This window comes from Humulus lupulus, chromosome 2 (assembly GCF_963169125.1).
Source record: "Humulus lupulus chromosome 2, drHumLupu1.1, whole genome shotgun sequence".
Lineage (NCBI taxonomy): Eukaryota > Viridiplantae > Streptophyta > Magnoliopsida > Rosales > Cannabaceae > Humulus > Humulus lupulus.
In genome coordinates this window covers 89973841-90000135 of record NC_084794.1, presented here as the reverse complement: position 1 = coordinate 90000135, position 26295 = coordinate 89973841, and the positions used below count along the sequence as shown (strand labels likewise).

At 36.0% G+C, this 26295-nt stretch overlaps 1 long non-coding RNA gene across 1 annotated transcript in view; it reads right to left on the bottom strand.

Annotated features, from left to right (window-relative positions):
- Window positions 1-3346: 3346 nt before the first annotated feature.
- The window catches only part of LOC133818196 (uncharacterized), a 52168-nt gene continuing 29219 nt past the window's right edge, over window positions 3347-26295 (bottom strand). Inside the window, exons 4-6 of the long non-coding RNA XR_009885822.1 lie at window positions 17956-18096; window positions 10032-10172; window positions 3347-5470 (exon numbers count right to left, since the gene is read on the bottom strand). This is a non-coding gene — a long non-coding RNA (uncharacterized LOC133818196). The remainder of the gene's footprint in view (window positions 5471-10031; window positions 10173-17955; window positions 18097-26295) is intronic.

Sequence of the window (26295 nt, the reverse complement as noted above, 5' to 3'; positions counted from 1 at the left end):
CATCAGAATCTTCCAGACTTGTTCCATCTACGAGTGCAGTAGTGTCATCTGTGTGTTGATCGTCTTTCCTTTTCTTCTTCAAATCCCAACAAAACCTTCTAAGCTGTCCAATTTTTCCATAGTTGTGACACCTTGTTTCTTTTCCTCTTGAATTTGATCGAGCAGGAGACCTCCAATTTGAATTGTCTTTCCCTTTACTGAAAGATCTTCTTGGTTGTCTTCCCCTCATGAACAAAGACTCATCTTTTTCTTTCTTGCCTTTCTCAACATTCAACTCAAATTCTTTAGTATTGAAAATAGACAGAACATCTTCCAAACACATAATTTATTTACCATACTGAATCACTATCTTGAATTCTCTAAATTGATCAAGTAAGTTATATAATAGTATTATAGCTTGGTCTTCTTCAGCAACCTTTTCACCTATATTACTCAAATCTAAAACAATCTTGTTAAAATCATCAAGATTGTGGTTTAAGGTTTTAACAGAATCCATTGTGAATCTATAGAATTTTCCTTTTAGATATATTTTGTTAGATGTAGTCTTAGTCATATATAATTGTTCAAGTTTCGACCACATACCAGCAGGAGACTCTTTTCCTATTACCTAACTCAACACGTTATCTGACAAATGCATCACAATTGCATATCTGGCTTTCTTCGTCATCACTTTTGTATCTTCGGATGTTTCTTCAGACTTTTTTTTTCTCACCAAGCTTGGTTTCTCCTATAAGAGCACCATCAAGATCTTGATGTATGAGAACATCCATCATTTTCTCCTTCCAAAGAATCAAATCCCCGGTTCCGTCAAACTTGTCAAGATCGAAACTCAATGTTGACATTCTTGCTTCTCCTTTCTTTTTGCGTAGTAATCAAGAATCTAATCTGGGCCTTGTGCTTCAATCTCTGAAACCTGGGCATTTGATACCACTGTCTTGGTACAGCAATCCATGACCCCAAGGGTCCAAGATTCACCTGCAAAACAAACCAAGAACAAATACACACAGAAAAGTGTACTAAAACACAAACACTTAAAGAACAAAATATAAAAGGGAAGAAAAATAATCACAAAGAGAGATTTTATACTGGTCCAACTTTAAAACTAAGGCCTACATCTAGTCCAAGCACTTCTCCACTATAATGAATCAATGTTACAACAAAAAATAGCCCTTCTTCCTATACAAAGGTTCTTGAACATTCTGTACAACTCAAATTATGAGCACTTAGTTTACATCACAGTAAACTCTCACACACTCAACAATGTACAAAGAAAATTAACCATTTTTCTCTCAATATCTCTTTCCAAAACCTCTCAAAACCTCTTATTATTCTATTACCAAACTAATGAAACCCCTGGATATATGTAGCTGCAGCTCCAGATGCTTCACGTGCAGAATGGAAAACCAAATTTGTTGTAACTAACTAAAAGTCTATTGTAACTGTCTAGGATTAAAAGAGTAATAGAAAAGATAAGTTATTTAATGACCTCTTTGAACTCTTTTTTTTGGGATTGTTCTTAACAATATTTATTGCTTGTATTTACTCAGTCAATATTTTTTTAAGCATTCTCTTAGATTGGCTAATGGGTAGCTCATGTAGAAAGATTTTGAAATGCTCTTGTGTAATGGGATGCGGCTAGAGGAAAGGGAAATTGGGTTGCTATTTTTTTTCAAGGCATAATTAAGTACATAATTATAAGTTTGATTAACTTGGTTTTGTGTGTGTTTTCTCACGCACTTTGGCAAGTTTACTTTTGTATGTGGGCTTGTGGATGGTGTCACTGTTATGTAGAAATTAGCTTTAGTAACTCTTGTCAAATTTATATTATACAGTCTTGTGAAACTTATTAAATCAAATTAGTAGGTTATTGAGTCTTAATTAATTAGATTTTGGAGCATATTGTTAGATTTTTCCAGGTTCAGTTCTTTTGTTGTCTGCTGGAGCTTGAATTCTTGTATCATTCATTACTGATTCGTGAGGCAATAAAAGAAATACTTCCAGAAACCACTCATCGTTTATGTGGTTGGCATCTAAGCACAAATGCATCCTGGGCTAGCAACGTTCTTGAATTCACGAAAGCTTTCAATAATTTAATGTACAAATATTACTCCGAGGAGATGTTTGAGAATAAATGGAGAGAGATGATTGAGATTTATCAAATGGAAGGCAATGAATGGTGCCAACTCCAGTCAACAAGAAGCGAATGTGGGCTGAAACCTTCCTTCATGGGAAGAATATTGCCGGAATGAGAACAGCGTAATAGTGTGAGTCAATGAATTCTTGCCTAAAAAAATTTCTATTGAAAAGTTACACACTACATGAGTTTGTTACAACAATTGACCTCGTGGTGACAAAAAAGCGACACATTGAGAAAGAAAACGACTATACCACCAAACACACACTCCCCAAACTCCCATCTTCAGATGCATTGGGCATTTACTATGACCAATGCGAAAAATTATACACCCGAGCAATGTACTACAAAGTTTCTTCATAAATAAAAAAGGAAAGTGGGTATTTCATAAGCAGCTGCGAAGACCATGCCAACCACACAATCTTCAACATTGACAATTTCTGAGACGAGCAAACAAGGAATAAGGTCAAGCGTACTCTTGGAACAAACCATTTCAAGTGTAGTTTCTTATTCTATGAGAGTAATGGTTACCCGTGCAAATACATTTGGATAATTATGAAGTCATGTTGCGTAAGGATCATTCCAAATTCACTACTACTAAAACGATGGAGCTTCAAAGCTAAATCCAACCAGATAACATGGACATAATACAACCCTCTGAGGAACAAACGATGCAGTGAGATATGTTAAGGTTCGGTGCTCGAATAACAACCATTTTCAAGGAAGGGTTCGAGATCGAAGGACCATCACAAGGAACACCAACTAGGTGTTTGTATAGAGAAAACCCCAACATTATAAAAGACCCATTTAGGGTAAGAATGAAAGGCCAGAGGCTTAGAGTAATAGGTTGTCCAGGGAGGGTGGACAAGGGATTCCAACAGACAGAACTAGCCTCAGACAAGGGGCATACAGAGCATGTGGTACACTTGGCCACAATAGTCGAACATGTCCCAATCATGGCCGCACTACTGGCAGAGGAAGATGAGCAAGCACGAGCATGGATCTAGATAATGAAAACATGGCGGGTTGAAGTGACATTCATTATTCAATGCAAGAGTCATTTGTGAATGATTATGATAATAACATGAACTAGATACACTTTCTCCATAATCCAGTTGTTTATTATATAATCCTTATTAAATTTGTGTCTTAGTTATTTAACATCTTTGTGTTATGGATACGATTATTGTCTCTTGATTGACTGATCATGGACTCCTTTTGTACTAGTTATTATTATGTTCATGTATTGAACTTGTTTTTGAAATCAATCAAGAATGACATATTGAGATATAGATGATTCTTTTTCTTAATTATACATTTTATTGTTGAAATAAATATTAAATATCATTGGACATCTTGGTTATATAAATAATAATTATATTATTTCAGTAGAATATGGAGACTTTGTTCTCAATCAGATCATGTCTTCGAGACCCTGTAATAATACAAGATCATTGGTTGGGTTATAATGAAGACTTCTTCCTTCCAGGTGATCTTGAGCCAAATACAAACAAGCATGAAAGGTACACCTATGATCGGCGATACTTTGGCAGTACCTACGCCACTTATGCAACAATTTTAAGATCAAGGCCAAACCAAGCGATGCAAACATATAGTGACAGAACATGCCAATTAGTTAGCTACAAAAAAAAAACAAGGTAATTTAATTTCATAAATTTTTAATTTTTATGTCATTAAATAAAACTAAGCATACTTACATTCACTATCAAATATTTTGTGAACTGGTGGAAACACTATTTTATCTATCAGACCAATTCAATTCATGTTGCTAGAACAAGTGTTGGGAGATGAAAGCTTTGGAAATGGATGGAACTCTTACCACATATTTAGTTGCATCTTCCAGCGATTTCATGGGGACATCTACCTTTGCCACATGGGAATTAGGGACTGCAGAATTCAAGGTAGGGATTCCACAAACTAGATGATCACAGTCTACTGCGTCTGGTATCCACCACCCATTACCACGCTCCCGCTCAAAATAGAATGTTGTATGGGATGACTGGTGGCAATAATGTAAGACTATACGATGTACGGAATGGAGATAGGACATTGAAATGGTATCTATCTCAACCACTACACAATTTTTGATTCTCAAATACAATACACTGGAGAAATAATCATCTCGTCGTCACTACTGGCAAAAGAGAGGTAACCGTACGGGATGGGAATCCTAGCACATCGAAACGTGTCCTCACAACAATGGTAGAAGTTGGGTACATCATGGCCACTCATGTAGAGTAATAAGAGGGTGATATCACATGTGTGATTATTATAGGTAACTTATTATCACTTAATTAATTTTCAATGATATTAACTCAATTTATATTCAACGCATGCATATTATACTTTATTGAAAGACTTACATGAACAAGTTATGTGTCACACTACAGGCTCCCAAATGCAAGTGGGATTGACGGTGTCTATTGCACAAACCATATTTCACACATTTTGATCTTTGATCATGCATGACTCGTCGAATATACCTGTCTTATTATATCTCCAAAGTAAAGTGTGTTCACTACAATGAAGATGGTATGGTCATAGGATATGAAACAAATGTGCTAAAAAATGAAGGTAAAATAATTCAAATCAAGGAAGACCATGTGGTGATTATCCCTATCAGAACACTAACCCTAATGAAATATTATAAGGTGCCGGTCCAAAGAAATTGTCTGCATAACACCAGAATTTCAAGTGTTTGGTACATTAACAAAAAAGTCTACTTTGTTTATGAGGTTGGACTATATGTCATTTATGAGGATATCATATATGATGAATTAGTGAGCATATGCTTTCTTTTTGAAGGTCCAATCCTATTGTCACCAAACCTTTCATCGAGTGACACCGATATTATCATGACTTCAGCGAGAGATCAACCATTTTGGTACTGCACCTTATAACACTCGACCTTCCCAACCTTGTAGCAAAACTGTAATGCCCTGGATAGCCAAGACCATTACACCGTGTATTTAAAATAGTGCTAGACTCGCTAATCGAGTCATTTGGCCATAAACGTGCAAATAAACGTGATTAATGGCATAAGATTAAAATTTTTGGGTAAGGGGAATAATCACTTCGTTAAAACGTTAAGTGCGTACTTGGAATCCCAAAACAAACATTTACAAAGTCGTTTACAGATCCAACAAGGGTAATGACAATTCAAAAAATTACAAATAACCGACCTAGGCGACAAAAAAGGGTTTGACCCTAGTTCCCCTGATAAACCTCAGCTGTGGCGGTCGAGCAGCCGCATATGTACACGTCGCCACTGAAGCTCTCCAACTCATGGTTTGTCCAGCTTCCCCTTCCCCTTACCTACACCACATAACATCCGTGAGCCAAGACTCAACAAGAAAACTTAAGCATACTTATAAACAGTTAATAACATTTCACAAAATCATAATAAGTATGCCTAGTAGTAATAACCCTACTCATGTGTGCATTCTATTTAGATAAGTGACTATACTGTCACACAGAGGGCCCGCTGCCCTAAATAAATGACTAATAAGTCATATCGGGGCCACTGCCCTAAATAAATGACTAATAAGTCATACCGGGGGCCATGTGCCCTAGGATATGGGACTAATTAGCCACCCCAGGGCCCGTTGTCCTATCCTCTGTATAACCAGCCTTCGAGCTAGCCCAGTATACCTGGTGCTTTAATTTTCCACGACCATTGGGTCGGACAAGCGTATGTCACACTCTTGATTAGGCCTAACCATATCGACCAGCGCTCAACGTGCTATTGCCAGCCTTGACGTATAAGTCTATGCTTTTCAATCAGATAATTCATACATGCATACAACATCTAACAATTATCCACATACAGAGTATACAAGCATGCTTAATCAAGCAATAACAAGCACAATTATAATCATGCTCACTCACAGGGTTCTAAGCCCTAATCAAATCTATGTTTAACAATTGGGCGAAGCTCTTACCACATACATCACGTATTGGGTGCAGTATTCTTACCTCTGGTCTAAGCACGAGTTAATTAACCATGACCCCTGAGCACGATCCTGTCCCGAGCCCTAGTGGTACCCTAGTCACAACCATAATAAACGATATCCATCAATATCGAATAAATAATGACTTCCAGACCGAGCTCTAGTCTCCGGGACCTCGAATTCTACTAACTAGGTAGTAGAATCCTTCCTGAGCCCTTAGGTTAGGGTTCCTGCTTGTGGAAACCTAATTTGGCCAATAACCCCTATTTGAGCCGCGTCGCCCTCAATTAGAGCCGCGACTCTCCACAAATCAGAGAGCCCAAGCCTTAATTATACTAGACGCACACCTCGACGCACCCTGCCTAGCGTCGCGACACCAAGGCAATTTAGTGCACTCCCTTGGTCTCTGAGTTCATGAGGGCCGTGGTGCCCCAAGAATAGGGCAACGACGCTGTAGAGTCCAAGAACTTTACTTAGCTAATTATTTAGTAGTATTATAGTATGTATAGTATTATCTTTGTAACTGTGGATTTTTGGTTCAGACCGGGAATTATTTGGACACTCATAGTAGTACTTATAGATTTTCTAAGTTTAACCTATAGTTTAAGAATATTAATTTTAACCTAAGGTTTGATTATATAACTGATATTAAGAATAATATTTATTATACTATAAGGTTTAGATATCAACCAATAGGATTTTAAGCACATGTTATGAATGGGTGATTAAGGATTTGAGGATTAAATTAAATAAGGGTAAAATTTGAATGCTTTAAGGTCAGTCAGCAGCTTTGAATACGTTGAGGGCTTAGTCAAGGCTGTTTACTCCATTCAAACTTAGCTAAAAATGTGTAATTTCGTGTTTAAATATTCAGCGTGTGCCGATATATCGCAGCACGTAGATACGGAAAACACGAAACGATGCACGGTCGCCTCGGGCATACTGGCCCAGGCGATATATCGCCTACAAGGGGCGATATATCGCCTCCTTCAACATAATTCAAATGTTTTTGAATTCTTTTTCCTTTCAGCCATTCAGCTTCTTCATAAATCCAACATCTTTTGAACGAGTCTTCAGCCTCTGCTGAACGATTATTCAAATTATTTTCACCTAAAAAGCTATTATTTTTATTCAAGTAAAATTAAGATTCCTTCATTCCCAAACTCTATAAATAGGACCTAGTACCCAGCCATTATTCACCTTTTACTCTAAGTTCAGAAGCTGCAAGTGCTAGGAGAGTGTGAGAGTTAAACACTTGGGTGGGGAAATCATAAGCTTAATCATCTTAAGCTTATCAAACACTTTGGGAAGTAAGATTTCATAGTATTTCGGTTCGAGGGTTAGATTGATATACAAGTCCTCAAGGTATTCAACACACTCTAGTTCATTGGTTTTATGTTATGTTTCCCTTCTCTTAGTCTTCTACTCAGTCTTCTAACCTCATTCTCATTTTGGTTAGGGAATCTAAGTTCTTGCGCACATAAGTTTGGTAAGTGTGACTTTCAATGGTTTAGTCTTTCCATTCCTTTTCATCTCTTTTTCTTCATTAGACTCACCCTGTTATATATGGTTTTAGGAGTGTTCCAAAAGTCCCAACGCTGTCCACATATCCCGGTAACTTTGGTAAGGAAATAGGATAGAATCTATATGTTTTATGCTTGTGTTATCTTATGTGATATGTTATGAAATATGTTATAAATATGTTATGAAATGTGTATGTTTGTAGGCTTGGGCATATGACCCATATGACTAACAAGACCCCAAAAAGATTATGGGCATATGACCTACTTAGCTAGTAGGACCCCACTAATCTCATGGGCATATGACTTGTTTAGTCTATGGGACCCCAAGTAATAATGGCCATTATAATAAGTGTATGTTATAAGTATTATGTTAAGTCTTTATGTTTCTTATGAACTTATGTTTATGGCTATGTGTTAGATTTTCCTTGCTGGGCATTAGGCTCATTCCTTTTTGTTTTATGTGCAGGAAAATAGCTTTAGAGGCGATCAGGTTCGTGGATGCTTGGGATTGTGTATCGATGGTGAATGGAGTCAAGGAGCCGAGCGTTATTCGATTCGAGGATGTAGTTTTGTTTTATGTCTTTTTACATGTATTTTCCGCACTATTTATGTAATGTCTTTTTATTTTAAATTATGTTTTGTTTTTAAGACAATGGGATCCCATATCCTACTTATTATATGAAAGTAACTCTATTTCTACAAGTTTCCAATAAAGTATGGTATTTTCGCAAAAATGTAAGTTTTATGTATAGTTTTGTTAATGGTCCAAAAGTCTAGAATAGTGGGTCATTACAGACGCGACCTTGTGAACCCAGTTTTTCAACCATTTTTCCCAAACCAATTCCTCCAAAAATTCACCCCAAAGTGATACCAAACCCATAATTCAGTACTAAAACATCATCTCTACCCTTAAAGTAGTACATATACCCGAAAACTTAACCAAAAACCCTATCACAAGTCCAACTTAATTCTTTGAGTTCAAAACTCAAAACACTCGAGAAAACTACACCAGAACCTAATCAAAACAAGGTTTAGAGTTTACCAAAACTATGAATTACGAACCTGAACTATTTCCTACTCAAATCCCAGCTTCAATCCTCCAATTCTAAAGCTTGACTTCAATCAAAGAGAGCAAAAGCTCCAAGGCACACCAAGGGAGGGAGAGAGAGAGAGAGAGAGAGAGAGAGAGAGAGAGAGAGAGAGAGAGAGAGAGATAGAGAGAGAGTTGTTTCCTTTGTTCTAAGAGGTTCCAAGTGACTAAGTCACTCCTTAGAAAGGAAAGGACCAATAAATAATTTCCCATTACCTGATAAATCTTGGTAATGTACTAAATTACTAAAATACCCCTAGGTTCACCCTGAGTCGGGTATTTGACCCTGTTATGACTACACCGCTAACTTTCTCCCTAGGATCGCCTCATGCCAAATAACCCAAATATATCCACATAATAATGTGGTCTCAATCATTAAACACACATATATTCGAATATGCCCTCAATGGGCCAAAATTATGTAAATGCCCTTCTAATAAGAAATGGGCCCACATGCACGCTTAATACACCTAAACATGCCACTATAGTCATATTATAATACAACTCACATAATTCATATAATCATTCCTATCATCACATAATAATGCAATTAAATCAATTATTGCCATCCTAGCCCCCTAATCAAGGTACTAAGCCTTATTAGGAAATTTGGGACGTTACAACTATTCACTCCTTACAAGAATTTCATCCTCGAAATTTTACCTGAACAACTTGGGATACTGATCCCACATGTTGGACTCTAATTCCCAGGTCGCCTCCTCAACCTTGCCTTTCTTCCATAACCTTAACTAAAGGTATGGTTTGTTCCTTAGGACCTTGTCCTTCTTGTCTAGTATCTGGATTGACTGTTCTTCATAAGAAAGATCTACCTGCAGCTCCAGTTCTTCGTAACTCAATACGTGAGTCACATCTGACATATACTCCCAAAATGTCAAAATATGGAACGCATTATGTACAGCCGATAGTGCCGGAGGTATGGCCAATCTATAGGCCACCTGACTGATCCTCTCCAAGATCACTAATGGTCCAAAGAATCTAAGGCTCAACTTACCATTCTTCCCAAATCTCCTCGCCCCTTTCCGGAGTGAGACTCTAAGGAAGACATAGTCTCCCACTTGGAACTACATGTTCTTGCGCTTCAGGTCAACATAACTTTTCTGTCTACTCTGAGAAGCGAGCACCTGAGCTCTGATTTTCTAAATAGCCTCATTGATCCTCTAAACTATTGGGAAAACTTATACAAGATCTTTATTTATTTTCATGTAGATCTAATATTAAATAAGTTAATTTGAGACACCTAGAACATGATTCTAAAATTGAATTCAAAGAGAAATAATGATAAGAATACTTACATTATACGCAACGGCATGAATGAGTCATTCCTTCAGTTTCTCTAACCCTTGTATCCTTTCTGTCGTAGAGTATTACCAAGAAACTGAACCGATCTTCAATTTTCTTCACATCCTTCCAAAGTATCCTTAGAATCACCTAGACTAGAGTGGGCAATTCTCAACACATGAGATAGATACAGAGAAAAGAAGAGAAAAGAACAATAAGGCTTAGAAAATGACTTATGTTTAGAGAGAATCTAAAACCTATTAGAAACTTGTGTTTCAACTTATGTTTTGACTTATATTTTCAAATCTCTCTTAGCATTCCTTTTATAGAATTAATTAGGTCATTTATTTAATTGAAAAATAAATAAATAATAGCTAATTATCAACTCTAGGTTGAAATTATCATGGGCTTTAGGCCCGTAAAATTTCCCGTTTGATTATAAGCCCGTTGAACATAAAATCAATGCTTGTATTATTTTCTATTGATTTAATTAATTAAATAATTATTCAAATCCTTTATCAAATTAATTATTTATAATTTGAACCTTGATTGAAACTTATTTATTAATTTATATACCAATTTATCTTAATTAATAAATCTGCCATAATTTATCTTTTCTTCTCTAAATTACACAACTCTGTGAAACTATCCAAAATTGACATGGTCAACTTTGATAATTATAATTGATAATTAAATCAATTAATTGAGACTATCTAGATGATATGGGCCTATGAAATCAAGCTCCAACAAGTTATCATAAATCTAAAAAATAAATTTACTAACTTATAAATTCCTCGTGACTCCACTAAAGACTCGAAATTGCACTCTTGAATTCATATAACACTCTATAACAAATATAGATACGTTATTAATTATCCATTGTTACAACCATAATTGTCACTAAATCCTCTATAGACGGTATATAATGAGATGGGACTAAAATACCATTTTACCCCTCATTGTATTTTATCCTTAAAACACTTAGTTCCTTGTAAACGATATTTTAGTAAATATTAATTACTGAAATGAGATCTCTATCACTTAGCACCTTGAACCAAACTAAAAGGAAACCATCATTTCAATTCTTCATCAGAAGCTATAGATGTCCATATCCATGATTAACACTCCCACTCAATTATACTACCGAGTTCCCAAGATGTAAGTATGGGCTAGTCCGTAGGGTAAGCTGGTAACGAACAAGTCAAAGAACTCAAATAATACAATCAGTTAGAATACTAACCACTCAGAATTGAGATTGAATTGACCTATGGTCAACTATATGATATGACTAGAATAGATAATAACATTATGTTTACTTATCCTATCTATTGTCAATATCAGTCCAGTCCGATGTAACAAATACATCCGATCTTATCTACTTTGCTAATGTTATGGAAAGAAAATAACACTACAATGTGTAAGTATATCATATCGTAGATCAGCAGGTCAGGGTAAATCCAGTGCACTGACTAATCTTAGGACTAACTTATATTTGAACATATAATCATATTTATATTCCACTGTGATTATATCACTATAAATATGATTAGCTATATGCTCAGGATTTAATAGAACTTTATATTAAACACATAATCATGAAAATAAAACATGTGAGCAAAGTGATTGACCAAGTCAAAAAATGATTTATATTCTTTTATTGATAATAAATGAGATTGCAAAGAAATTGGATTTTAATTAGGGCATAAAACCCCAACAAACTCCCACTTACACTAATTGAAACTAATGCATTAATTCTACTAATCCCATTTTCTTGATATGCTTATCAAATGTAGCTTTTGGTAGTGTCTTTGTAAACGGATTTGCAAGATTGTCTTTAGATGCAATCTTTATAACCTTCACATCTCCCCTGGCCACATATTCTCGAATAATGTGATACTTTCTTTCTATATGCTTACTCCTCTTATGACTATAAGGTTCTTTTGAGTTGGTTATCGCTCATGTATTGTCACAAAACAACACATGCGGTTGATCCATTTCTGGAATAACACCAAGATCTGAATAGAACTTCTTTAGCCAGACTATTTCCTTAGCTGCTTTTGACGTGACTATGTACTCAGCCTCCATGGTGGAATATGAGATTGCAGACTGCTTTATGCTTCTCCATATCACAACTGCACCCCCAAGAGTAAACACCATTCCAGAAGTAGACTTCCAGTCATCAACATCAGTTTGAAAATCTGAATCGGTGTAGCCTACAGGGTTCAGATACCACCATTGTAGACTAACATATAATCCCTAATCCACCTTAAATACTTCAGGATATGCTTAACTACTATCCAATGTTCCAGTCCTGGGTTTGACTGATACCTGCTCACTACTCCCACTGCACAGCAAATATCCGGTCTGGTACACAACATAGCATACATCAAACTTCCAACTGCAGATGCGTAAGGAACTTTTCTCATTGCATCTTCCTCTTCAGAAGTCTGGGGAGACTGCTTCTTTGAAAGATGAATTCCATGGTGGGATGGTAAACGTCCTTTCTTGGAATTTGTCATTGAGAAACGCTCAAGCACTTTATCTATGTAAGCTGCTTGGGATAGAGCTAAGAGTCTGTTCTTTATATCCCTAATGATATGGATACCTAAAACATTACTTGCTTCACCCAAATCCTTCATCTGGAATTAAGTGCTCAGTCAATTCTTCACATCTGATAATTCTTAACATTGTTTCCAATGAGTAAGATATCATCTACATAAAGAACCAGGAATACCACTATTTGATTTGCCTTCAGTTGGTAAACACACGGCTCATCAATATTTTGTTCAAAGCCATAGGTTTTAATATTTCATCAAACCTAAGGTTCCAGGAATGAGAAGCTTGCTTAATTCCATAGATGACCTATTCAACTTGTATACTTTTCCTTCTTGTTCAGCTACTTTAAATCCTTCTGGCTGATCCATATAAATGACTTCGTCAAGCTTTCTATTAAGAAAAGCTGTCTTGACCTCCATTTTCTAGATCTCATAGTCGAGAGCGGCTGCTATGGATAGGAGGATGTGAATGGATTTGAGTACATGGACTCCATTTCCTGTTTCATGGCTTCGAGCCATAGTTCCTTTTCAGGGCTAGCCATTGCCTGTTTGAAAGACAACGGGTCATCATCACTAGTGTCATCAAAAACCTTTTTGGTTTCACCATCCAAACCATAGCGAACTGGGTTCTTAGAAACCCTCCCATTACGACGAGGCTCCGTGACTGTTTGCTCAGGAACAGTGGTACTTTCTTCATTTAAATTGACTTGCGTCGGTTGGACATGAAGAGTGAGAATTTCATCATCAACTCATGTTAATGATGATGAAACATTGGTTAGAGTCAGTTCTTTAACCATCTCTTCTAAAATTACTTTGCTGTGTGGTTTAAAGTTTTTCACATAGTCATTTTCCAGAAAAGTAGCATTCGTAGATGTAAAAAGTTTCTTTTCTGAATGACTATAGAAAAGTCCACCCTGAGTACCTTTATGATAGCCAACAAACATGCAAACTTCAGTTTGCAATTCTAGCTTTCCTTCCATTTTCCTTAGGACGTGGGCGGGACACCCCCAGATTCTATAATGGCGTAAACTATGTTCACGACCATTCCAACATTCTAAAGGTGTTTTGGGGATTGATTTAGATGGCACAGAATTGAGAATGTCATTCGCGGTTTCAATTGCATGTCCCCATAACGAAGGGTAGAGTTGAGTAAGTAAGCATGCATCTAACCATTTCCAATAAAGTTTTGTTCAGGCGTTCTGCTACACCATTTTGTTGCGGAGTACCCAGAGCAATAAGTTGTGATAAAATCCCAAGTTCAGTTAAATGATCTTGGAACTGTGTATCCAAATATTCTCCACCCCTATCAAATCGCAAGATCTTTAACATTTTACCTAATTGGTTCTGAGCCATTGCTAGGAATTCCTAAAACTTTGAAAATGTTTATGATTTCCTATGCATTAGGTAAAGACATGAGTATCTAGAGTAATCATCAATGAAAGTGACAAAATACTCAAAACCACCCCTGGTTGTACATTCAAAGGTCCACAAATATCTGAATGCACAAGTCCAAGTAGTTCTTTGGCCCTATCACCCTTTGCAGAGAATGGACACTTGATTAGTTTACCTTCTAGACAAGATTCACAGACAGGTAATTCACCTAAGGCGAGTTCCCTCAAAGTCCCGTCCTTTGTAAGTCTTTGAATCCTATCATATCCAATGTGACCTAGTCTCAAGTGTCATAAATACGTCATATTATCGTTATCGGTCTTTTGACGTTTATTGGTCCTAGGTTTAGCTACTTTGAATAAATCACTATTAAGAGTGAGGTTCGTTAGGTCGCAGAATATAAATCCCGTTTTCCAAACATGAAATACACAATTATGATCCATTGAAGGAAATAGATATATTAGAACTTGTGAAAGTCATAACAAATTGTTCTAATTGCAACATGAAAACTGAAATTAAATTTCTACTAAAATTCGGAATAAAAAATACATCATTTAAAATTAAGTATTTATTTTCGAACTTCAGACAAGGTATTCCTCTAGCTTGGATCGCAATGAACGCTTCGTTCCCAACTCTAAGCTTTAACCCGCCTTCGTCCACTTCCTCCCACGATTCAAGAAGTTGTAAAGAGTTGCAAACATGGTTGGTAGATCCATAATCAATGATCCAAATGGATTTATCATTATCTAAAACACATGTTTCGAAGATAAATGAACTATAATCATTACCTTTGTTTTTTCCTGCTAGAAACTTGGGGCAATCTCGTTTCCAATGCCCCTTCTCTTTGCAGTGAAAGCACTTATCTTTACCTTTCTTGTTTATCCCCTTAGGCGTCTGTGCATTTGGTGGTGCACTCGTCTTTGCAGCCTTTCCAGGCTTGGAGTTGTTGTTTTGTCCACCTTTCCTCATGTTTGCATCTTTCGAAGATGAAGCTTGGTTAGCTTCAGCCTTAGCTGGATCAGCAACAACAATAATAGTCTTATATTCTCCTCCCTTACTAGGTCCACCCATGATAGACTCGAAATTCTGAAGCTCATTCATGAACTGCGTTATACCATAGTTGAGTTTATTCAACACATAGTTGGTGGTGAATGGCATGAAAGCTTGAGAGAGACTGTTGAGGATTAAGCCAACTTGAGTTTCCTCATCTATTGTTGCTCCATGCAGTTCAGCTTCCTGAAAGTAGTTTGTCATTTTGATAAGATGATTGCAAATATGTTGCAAAGGTGCCACCCAAACATTGGCATATTTCTTGGTGGCCTCAAAACAAGTCTGCGCTGACTTGGCACCAAACATGTCTTGGAGCTGATCCATGATTTCGTAGGTCGTCTCGACATTCTCCATCTTTGTCTTGAGAGTGTCGACCATACTAGTCAACATGTAGTACCACGCCTTGTTGTTAGCTGCCTGCCAACGCTCATACTTATCCCTCACAGACTTGGTAGCTCCATCAGCTGGAATTTCCGGGGATTCCTCAGCCATGACGAACTTGGATTTGTCACCAATTAACACAATGTTGATGTTTTGCTTCCATTTAAGGAAGTTTTCTCCAGTGAGTTTCTTTATTAAAATTTGAGAAAGAATGGGAGTAAACACAACCATAATGATACTGCAAATTATCAGTAAAATAGAAATCAATCACTTTTGCTCAATAAAACTTCTATTCACTCTAATTTCAAGAAATAGTACAACACATACCAAAATATGAAAAAAAAAATATCAAAAACAATCATATCTCTATTTCTTTAGGCTTTTAACTAATCTATGATATCCTTGTCCCGGTTGGCGAGAGTAAAAAATACCACTAGTTAAATAAAGTTGTAAACTCATTTAATAATGGATACCATTATTAACAACCTACTATTCGATCAAAATAAGAAAACACAATCTCTTATTTTATGAGCTAGACCCACGGTTTCGATAATCAATAGATTTAGTCCTAGTAGTCACCGTAGGGGTGAGTCTAGTAGAATTTGACCTATAATTATCTATCTTTCGAAATCTAACATTGTCAAAATAACTAATGAACACCTTTCGTAGGGGGACGAATCAAAGCGTCTCGAGGCCCCATTAAGCTATTGACTTTGTTAAACCAACGATGGAGATCGAATATTATTATTAAAATAAGCTCATTATAAAATTAAAAATAGCATTTTTTATTATTTATTTTTAAAAATTAATGACTATGGTTTACCAAAAAATTAAAAAAAATTAAATTTTTAAAACCAAAGTCCTATAATTTCCTATTAATTCTAAAGTGTCACATTGAAACAAATTCAATTAATTTAGAATTGATTTGTTGCTAATCAGTATTTAGGTTTAATTAATATAATGAACATATACAATTAAGTCCAACTCATGTAAATGAGCCTTAACAATTGGGTTTGTATGGAGGAGAGCGGGGTCTAGTATGTCGTTCCCCTAACTTCCATACAAGATCCAAAAGATAGGAATTTAAACATTCATTTCATTAATTGTTATTAATTGATTAGGTCCACTATAATAATCATGTAAAGCAAATGGGCCTTCACAAGTGGAATCACCCACAAGAAAAGAATTTAAACTTTACATTTTCTAATAGGCCCAAATAAAACCTATCATTTTATGAATATTTTATTTGGCAAAAATCCATATATCTAGCAAACATATGGGCCACTATATGCATCTAAGCCAATTTACAAAAATACCACATATAGTGCAAACAAACATGTTGTAATTGGATGAGCCTAATCATGTTACTATATGAGCAAGTCTATGAATTTATGAAAAAATACCACAATTTATTTCATTTGCAAAAATACCAGAATTTAACAAAAAAAAAGTCAATTTAAATGAAATTTATCAAAAATAAACTTGGTTTAGGTTAATTTTAAAAATATTAATTTAATTTAAATATGATTTATCAACAATGAACCAAATTTAATTTAAATCTCATTTATTAAAAAATATTTTATTAATTGGTTTGAAAAACGTGATATTTTAAAAATCTAACCAGTTATAAATTTTTAAAACAAATATCATTTGCTACTTTTGAAAAAATATCTTAAACAGTTAAACAAATTCAAATATCTAGTTAACAAATTTTTAAATTTAAAATAATTTAAATATTAAAATCTATAGAATAATCAGATATTTTTATTTTCAAATGTCGGATTTAAAAAAATATCAAGTATTCAAAAAATATCTTAAATATCTCATAACTTAATTATAATATTTTAATATATTAAAATATTTAAAATTAATTAGTTAAACTATTTTTAAATTTGAATTTGAATATTTGTAGAAAATATCTATTTTTAAAAGATCAAACAACAAAAATATCATATTTCAAAAAAGATATTTTTAAATAATAGAAAATATATGATATTTTTGTATAAACCTATTAAAAATATATTCAAAAATCAAATTTTAAGAAAAAAAATTAACGCAGGCCGCGGTCACGAGGGCATTTTTCTTGCACTGGTCGCGGCCAGAGGTTTATGGTGGTCGCAGCCACTAGCTGCTGTTACCCAAGCTGCGACCACTGCTTGAGAAATTTTTTTTTGATAAAATTTGTGCACTTTTTCAAGCCAAAAAACGTTTTCTAACTAATTTTTACCATTATTTACATCAAATAAAGCATTTATATAAAAATTATTGGCAAAGAAAACACAACAAAATAACCAAAATATGCTAATAATCACATAAAATTCAATATGCATCATAAAAAATATGAAATCCACCCAATTACCCAACACATCAAATTATCCAATTTTACCACGTTCATCCATGAAAATAAAGATTATCAAAGGCTCTGAGGCCATTTATTAGGAAAACTTATACATGATCTTTATTTATTTTCATGTAGATCTAATATTAAACATGTTAATATGAGACAACCTAGAACATGTTTCTAAAATTGAATTTAAAGAGAAATAATGATAAGAATACTTACATTATACGCAATGGCATGAATGAGTCATTCCTTCAGGTTCTCTAACCCTTGTATCCTTTCTGTCGTAGAGTATTACCAAGAAACTGAACCGATCTTCAATTTTCTTCACAACCTTCCAAAGTATCCTTAGAATCACCTAGACTAGAGTGGGAAATTCTCAACACATGAGATATATATAGAGAGAAAAAGAGAAAAGAACAATAAGGCTTAGAAAAAGAATTATGTTTAGAGAGAATCTAAAACCTATTAGAAACTTGTGTTTCAACTTATGTTTTGACTTATATTTTCAAATCTCTCTTAGCATTCCTTTTATAGAATCAATTAAGTCATTTATTTAATTGAAAAATAAATAAAATAATAGCCAATAATCAGCCCTAGGTTGAAGTTATCATGGGATTTAGGCCCGTAAAATTTTCCATTTGATTATAAGCCCGTTGACTTAAAATCAATGCATGTATTATTTTCTATTGATTTAATTAATTAAATAATTATTCAAATCCTTTCTCAAATTAATCATTTATAATTTGAACCTTGATTTAAACTTATTTATTAATTTAGATACCAATTTATCTTAATTAATAAATCTTCCATAATTTCTCTTTTCTTCTCTAAATTACATAATTCTGTGAAACTATCCAAAATTGACCTGGTAACTTTGATAATTCTAATTGATAATTAAATCAATTAATTGAGACTATCTAGATGATATGGGCCTATGAAATCAAGCTCCAATAAGTTATCATAAATTTACTAACTTATTAATTCCTCCTGACTCCACTAAAGACTCGGAATAACACTCTTGAATTCATAGAACACTCTATAACAAATATAGATACGTTAGTAATTATCCATTGTTACAACCATAATTGTCACTTAATCCTCTATAGACAGTATACAATGAGATGGGACTAAAATACCGTTTTACCCCTCATTGTATTTTATCCTTAAAACACTTAGTTCCTTGTAAATGATATTTCAGTAAATATTAATTACTGAAATGAGATCTCTATCATTTAGCACCTTGAACCATACTAAAAGAAAACCATCATTTCACTTCTTCATCAGAAGCTATAGATGTTCATATCTATGATTAACACTCCCACTCAATTATATTACCGAGTTCCCAAGATGTAAGTATGGGCTAGTCCGTAGGGTAAGCTGGTAACGAACAAGTCAAAGAACTCAAATGATACAATCAGTTAGAATACTAACCACTTAGAATTTAGATTGAATTGACCTATGGTCAACTATATGATATGACTAGAATAGATAATAACAGTATGTTTACTTATCTTATCTACTATCAATATCGGTCCAGTCCGATGTAACAAATACATCCGATCTTATCTACTTTGCTAATGTTCTGGAAATAACATAACACTACAATGTGTAAGTAGATCATATCGTAGATCAGCAGGTCAGTGTAAATCCAGTGCACTGACTAATCTTAGGACTAACTTATATTTGAACATAGAATCTTATTTATATTCCACTGTGATTACGTCACTATAAATACGATTAGCTATATGCTCGAGATTTAATAGAAGTTTATATTAAACAAATAATCATGAAAATAAAACATGTGAGCAAAGTGATTGACCAAGTAAAAAAATGATTTCTATTCTTTTATTGATAATAAATGAGATTACAAAGAAATTGAGTTTTAATTAGGGCATAAAACCCCAACATGAACTGCATCCAGACCCAAGTATTTCCTTTCTCCTGTCTCAGCCCAGTGAATGGGTGACCTACATTTCCTACCATACAACATCTCATAAGGAGCCACCCCAATGGTCGACTGATAGCTGTTATTGTAGGAAAATTATATCAAAGACAAATACTTACTCCAGGACCCTTCAAAGTACCGCACACATGTTCACAACATGTCTTCTAATATCTGTATCGTCCTCTCAGATTGTCCATATATCTGAGGATGATAAGCGGTACCGAACTTCAGTTGTGTACCCATAGCCTTCTGTAGACTTCCCCAGAACTTGGAAGTAAAAGTGGGGTCCTGATCTAACATAGTCGACCTAGGAGTCCCCATGAAGGCGCACTATCTCTCTCACATAAAGATCTACGTACTGATCAACTGTATAAGTTGTCTTCACTGGTAAGAAGTGAGATGATTTGGTGTATCGATCCACGATAACCCACACCGAATCATGTTGACCCATAGTCCTGGGTAACCCAACCACAAAATCCATTGTGATATCCTCCCATTTCCACTTTAGGATATCCAGAGGCTGTAATAGCCCTGCTGGTCTCTGATACTTAGCCTTGACCTGCTAACATGTCAAGCACTTAGCCACATATTTAGTCACATCCCTCTTCATCCCAGACCACCAATATAACGATATCAAATCCTGACACATCTTTGTGGTGCCTGGATGTAAAGAGTAAGGGGTGGTATGAGATTCATCTAGAATATCCTGTCTGATAACAGTATCCATCGGAACACAGATTCGACCCTTGTATCTCAGCAAGCCCATATCTGACACTGTATAGTCCCTAGCCACTCCAGCTAGGACGTCCCCTCTGATCCTCATCAGCTGTGGATCACTCAACCAACTTTCTTTTATTCTCTCTAATTGAGTAGACTGCAATTACAATTGAAACCACCGAAAAGGATATATGAAGTAATATATGCTCTAAAGTTGAAAATATCATAAAAAAAGTTTCTCAATTATATGATATTGGCTAACTGGCCCACCACTAACTCTATACCAGCTCTAGTCATATCCTTTTCCGACTCCTTGGATATCTGTCTCGCACTATATAATTATCTTGGACCTTTCCGACTTAAGGCATTTGCCACCACATTGGCCTTTCCTGTGTGATATAGGATTTCACAGTCATAATCCTTCACCAACTCCAGCCAACATCTCTGTTTCATGTTCAAGTATTTCTGCGTGAAGAAGTACTTCAAGCTCTTGTGGTCAGTGTATATCTCACACTTTTCTCCATAAAGGTAATGCCTCCATACCTTTAATGCATAGACCACTGCTGCTAATTCCAGATCATGAGTAGGGTACCTTTACTCATATTCCTTCAACTGACGTGATGCATAGGTAATCACCTTCATTGTCTGCATAAGAACACAACCTAGACCTTGTCGTGAGGCATCACAGTACACTACAAACTTCTCCTGATATGTTGGAAGAATCGTAACTAGAGCTGTAATCAACCATTGCCTCAACTCCCAGAATTTGTTCTCACACCTATTTCAAAACGCAAACTTCTGATTCTTGCATGTCAGTTCTGTTAGTGGGGTAGCAATCCTTGAGAACCCTTCCACAAAACGCCTGTAATAACCTGCCAACCCAAGCAAACTTTTGATCTTAGAGACGTTCCTTGGCCTTGGCCAATCTCTGATTGCCTCAACCTTAGCTGAGTCCACCTTGATCCCATCTCTACTAACAATGTGACAAAGAAAAGACACATGTGGTAACCAGAACTCCCATTTCTTGAACTTCGCATATAGTCTCTGTTCCCTCAGCCACTATAGAACCAACCTAAAATGCTGCTCATGTTATGACTCTAACTGAGAATAAACCAGAATATCGTCAATGACGACGATCATAAACCGATCCAAATAATCTTTGAACACCCTGTTCATCAAATCCATAAAAGTGGCTGGGCATTATTCAAACCAAATGACATGACTAAGAACTCATAATGCCCGTATCTGGTACGAAAAGCAGTCTTCGGTATGTCTCCCTCCTTGATCCTTAGCTGGTGATAGCCAAATCGAAGATCTATCTTTGAGAACACCGTCTTACCCTGAAACTGATCAAACATGTCATCTATCATTGGCAAATGATACTTATTCTTGATGTTAACTTGTTCAGTTCCCTGTAGTCAATGCACATCCTTAGAGAACCATCCTTCTTCTTTACAAAAAGGGCTGGTGCACCCCATGGTGAGAAACTAGGTCTAATAAAACCCAAGTCTAACAACTCTTACAACTGTACCTTTAATTCTTTCAACTCTGATGGGGCCATTTTGTACGGTGCCTTAGACATTGGCTCCGTCCCTGGTGCTAGTTCAATAATGAACTCTATCTCTTGATGTGGTGGCAGCCCTAGTAAATCCTCTGGAAACACATCCAGAAACTCATAGACCAATCTAGTCTCTTCTGGTCCCACTGGTACGACCTGACTGGTATCTACCACACTGGCTAGGAATCCTATGCAACCACCTCGCAATAGGTCTTTAGCCCTTAATACTAATATCATAGGTAGACGGGGTCCATGCATAGTGGCAACAAACACAAAGGGATCCTCACCCTCAGGTTCAAAGGTTACCATCTTCTTCTTGAAATCTATAGTTGCCCCATACTTCACTAACTAGTCCATACCCTGAATCATGTCAAAGTCGGTCATAACCAACTTTATCAAGTCAACTGACCACTCTCTGCCATCCACTGTCACTGGCAGTGATCTGACCCATCTCCTGAAAACTACTAACTCTCCAGTAGGCAATAAGGTTCCGAACCACGCAACATAATAATCACATGGCCTACACAGTCTATCAATAATCCTACTAGAAACAAAAGAGTGTGTAGCACCAGAATCAATCAAAATAGTATAAGAGGTTCCAGCACTAGAAAGCTGACCTGTCACTACTGAGGGACTAGCCTCAACCTCTGCCTGTGTCAATGCAAACACTTGAGCTAGAGCCGAGCTGTCCGCCTTCCTTGGTTGTTCCTTTCTTGCTCTCAGGAAATCTTTCTTTAAGTGACCCACTATTATGCACAGAAAGTAGGCCTTTGCCCGACACCCTCCCATGTGATGCCTCCTACATCTGGCACACTTTGGATAAGTCTTTTAGCCCTCACTGTAGCCCTGGCGGCCTATTTGTATACTACGTGGTCTCATGTCGGGGCCTGGAGCTGAAACTGCACCTAGAGCCTTCCTTTTCTGGTCATTGGGGCCTCCGCCCCTACCAGAACCCATGAATGAAGGTCCCTTTTCCTAGTGTCTATCCTGGTCGCATTCTCGTGCTAGATTTTATTCTCTGCATTCTCTACAGTAAGGGCTTTCTCCACCACCTGTGCATAAGTCGTCACCCCAGGCACGGTGGTAATGCAAAGATCCTGGGCTATCATAGGTTGTATCCCCTGAAGGAATCTCTCTTTCCTTGTCCCATTAGTGGGTACCAAGTCTGCAACAAACTTGGGTAATCTATCAAATCTCAGTACATACTCTGTCATTGACATGTTTCCCTAAAGCATCTTACTGAATTCCTCTGCCTTTGCAGCCCCAACTGCATCATTATAGTATTTTTCATTGAATGTCATTCTGAACTCTTCCCAATCCATGGTATTCACATTCATGGTCTGGGATATAACTTTCCACCAAATTCAGGCATCCTTCTGAAACATATATGTGGCACAGGCCATCCTCTCATTGTTATATTATATTATAATATAATATAATGTAATATTATATTATATTATCATATAATATTTTAGATTAAATAAATGTGACAAAGAGTGTCACATATTGTAACATATAATAGAGAGTTACAATATTTAGATGTATGAGATATATCCAAATAATGTAACATATTTGGTGTTACAAATTTGTAACTTCCAAATATTACCCTTTATTGTGTAAATTTGGTGTTACACAATATTGAGATGAATTTCATAAAGCCATTTGAGAAATGGCTGTTAGAGATATGATTGTATCCCTAATAATGTGTTTTGGGGGTTACAAAATCATTTGGGAGGGTTTGGAACCGTTTGGAAAAACAACACAATTTTAAGTGCTGAAAATGTTGGTGGCCGCGGCCACTGAATGTTGGTGGCCGCGGCCTCTGGGACAGAGACTAGTGTCTCTGGCCGCGGCCACAAGCCAAAAACTAACCATTTTTTTCTTCAGTTTTTTCAATCTTTGTTGAACGGCTCAATAAACCCAAATAACTCCCAAATCTCATTTTTAATTCCATATTAATCCAATTAAACATTGGTAACAACCATGGGGGTTGGTGGAATTTGAAATTCAAAGGGTGTCTCTAAACTCTATAAATAGGAGCCTATAGCTCACTTGTAAGACACAACGTTTTCTATCCATTAGAGCACTTGTCTAGAAACACCTCGAGGCTTGATAATTCCAGAAAGCATTTCCTATAATCTGTGAGAGATCCCTTAGTACTCGAGTTAGGGGGAAATAAGCTTTTGGACAAATGTTTCAAACCTTGTTCAAGTTTGTGATCCCCAACACTCTTCACTTTGGTAGTGTGAGTGAGAGTTGTTTTTATTTATTTTGTTTGTTCTTTCTTTCTATTCTATTTCTCTTCATCTTCATATTCTTCTCTTTTGTTTATTTGTATTTCTTGTTTTGAGTTGTAATCTTCTTTTCTTTATTTCAAACATTTTACTTTACTTGTAACATTTTGCTTTGAGTTGTATTTTCACTATTCTATTCTTCTTCTCTTTTTCTTGTTTTTAGTTTATTTGTATTTTCAGTTATAGAGTTGTAACCTTATTCAATCAATCAATATTTATTTGTAATATATTTTCTAGAGTTGTAATATTATTATCAATTTCCATTGAGGCAAAATAATTTTTCCTAACACTCATTACCAACTACCCTCATGAAATCCAGGATAGTGGTAACCATGCTCATCCACTGCTCGACCTTAGCCGGATTTGTACTGCCCTCAAAGACAGGAGGGTACTGTTTCTTGAACCTTTCATAGAGAGGTTCCCATCTGTTCCTAGCCTCTACCGGTTGTACTACTGTCTGCACTAGCACATGCGGCACCTCTGGCTGAATGTTCCCTGCAGGAACATGTTGCTGTCTCAGAAGGCGAATCTCTTCTTCTTACCTCTGTAATTTGGCTTGCATATCAGCAAGCACTTGCTACCAGTTCTCAGGAGTTAGTGAAGGGGTCTGACCTTGATTGTCATTCTCGGCCTGTATTCCCTGGCCAGCTTGCAGATCTGAATGCCTAAGAAGCATACTTCCAAGCCTGTACCTTGTTGTAGTAATCAATTCGGCCAGTTAGGTAGTAATTGTTAGATTAGCTTATACATGATCTTTATTTATTTTCATGTATATCTAATATTAAACAAATTAATACGAGATAGCCTAAAACATGTTTCTAAAATTTAATTCAAAGAGAAACAAAGAATAGAATACTTACAGTATACGCAGCGGAATGAAACAATCCTTCCTTCAGTTTTTCTAACTCTTGTATCCTCTCTGTCGCCGAGTATTATCAAGAAACTGAACCGATCTTCTATTTTCTTCACAATCTTCCAATGTATCCTTAGAATCACCTAGACTAGTGTGAGAAATTCTCAACACATGAGATAGATACAGAGAAGAAGAAGAGAAAATAATCAAATAGGCTTAGAAACGGACTTGTGTTTAGAGATAACCTAAAACTATCAGAAAACCAGTGATTAAACTTATCTGTCATCTCAGAAATCTTAATTGATGACTTCTCTCTAAGCACTCCTTTTATAGACTCAATTAGGCCATTTAAGTTAATTAAAAAAATTAATAAAATAATAGCCATTTTGAAGCCCTAGGTCGAAATTGTTGACCCTCGTTTTGGTCAACTGACACGGAGTCAAATGCTTGATGTGATGGAAATTGTTGGAATAAATCTAATGGAAAGAACAGTAAACGACACAACAAATTATAGTGGTTCGACCCCACGAATCGGTAATGACCTATGTCCACTTAAGCTATTATTTATATTAATCCTCAAAGGAGTGATCAAAGAACTAGGGTTCTGCGAGTTTCACAAGCCTTAGAGGGATGAATAATACAATCGGAAGATAATAGCTCTATTTCTCTTGTAAAGCATAAACTTAAATCAGGCAAAAGTCCCCTCCTTGAGCTATTTCTTCTCTATTTATAGGCTCAAGGAGGATTACATAAATTCGTTACAGATATTCCTTCCTAAATAATCGGATACTCAGGAATTATGGAAGATAATCTCGGATATGATTATAAATGTAGAAGATCTTCTCAAAATATACGGAGTATACGACCAAGCTGGTCGTATATAAAACCCAGATGTTATGTCAGGGGAATCTCACTGGTCTATAGTCGAACAGAACTTCTGCCAGGTGTCAGCCACATGTTAAAAATGTCTGCCACGTCATCCACGCCTGCTTTTTGGATAACATTTGCCCCCCAAGTTTATTTATTGCGACCAGCAATAAGTAAACTTAGGAAAACAACCTTTCATATGCCCCACGAAATCTGTCAGAGCCCTCGTGCGTTCTTGAAAACCGTGACCTAATCATGTCTAATCAAGCCTTTTCAGTTTTCAAGAAACCACCCCGACGGCTGTTACACTCCCCCATGCTTCGAA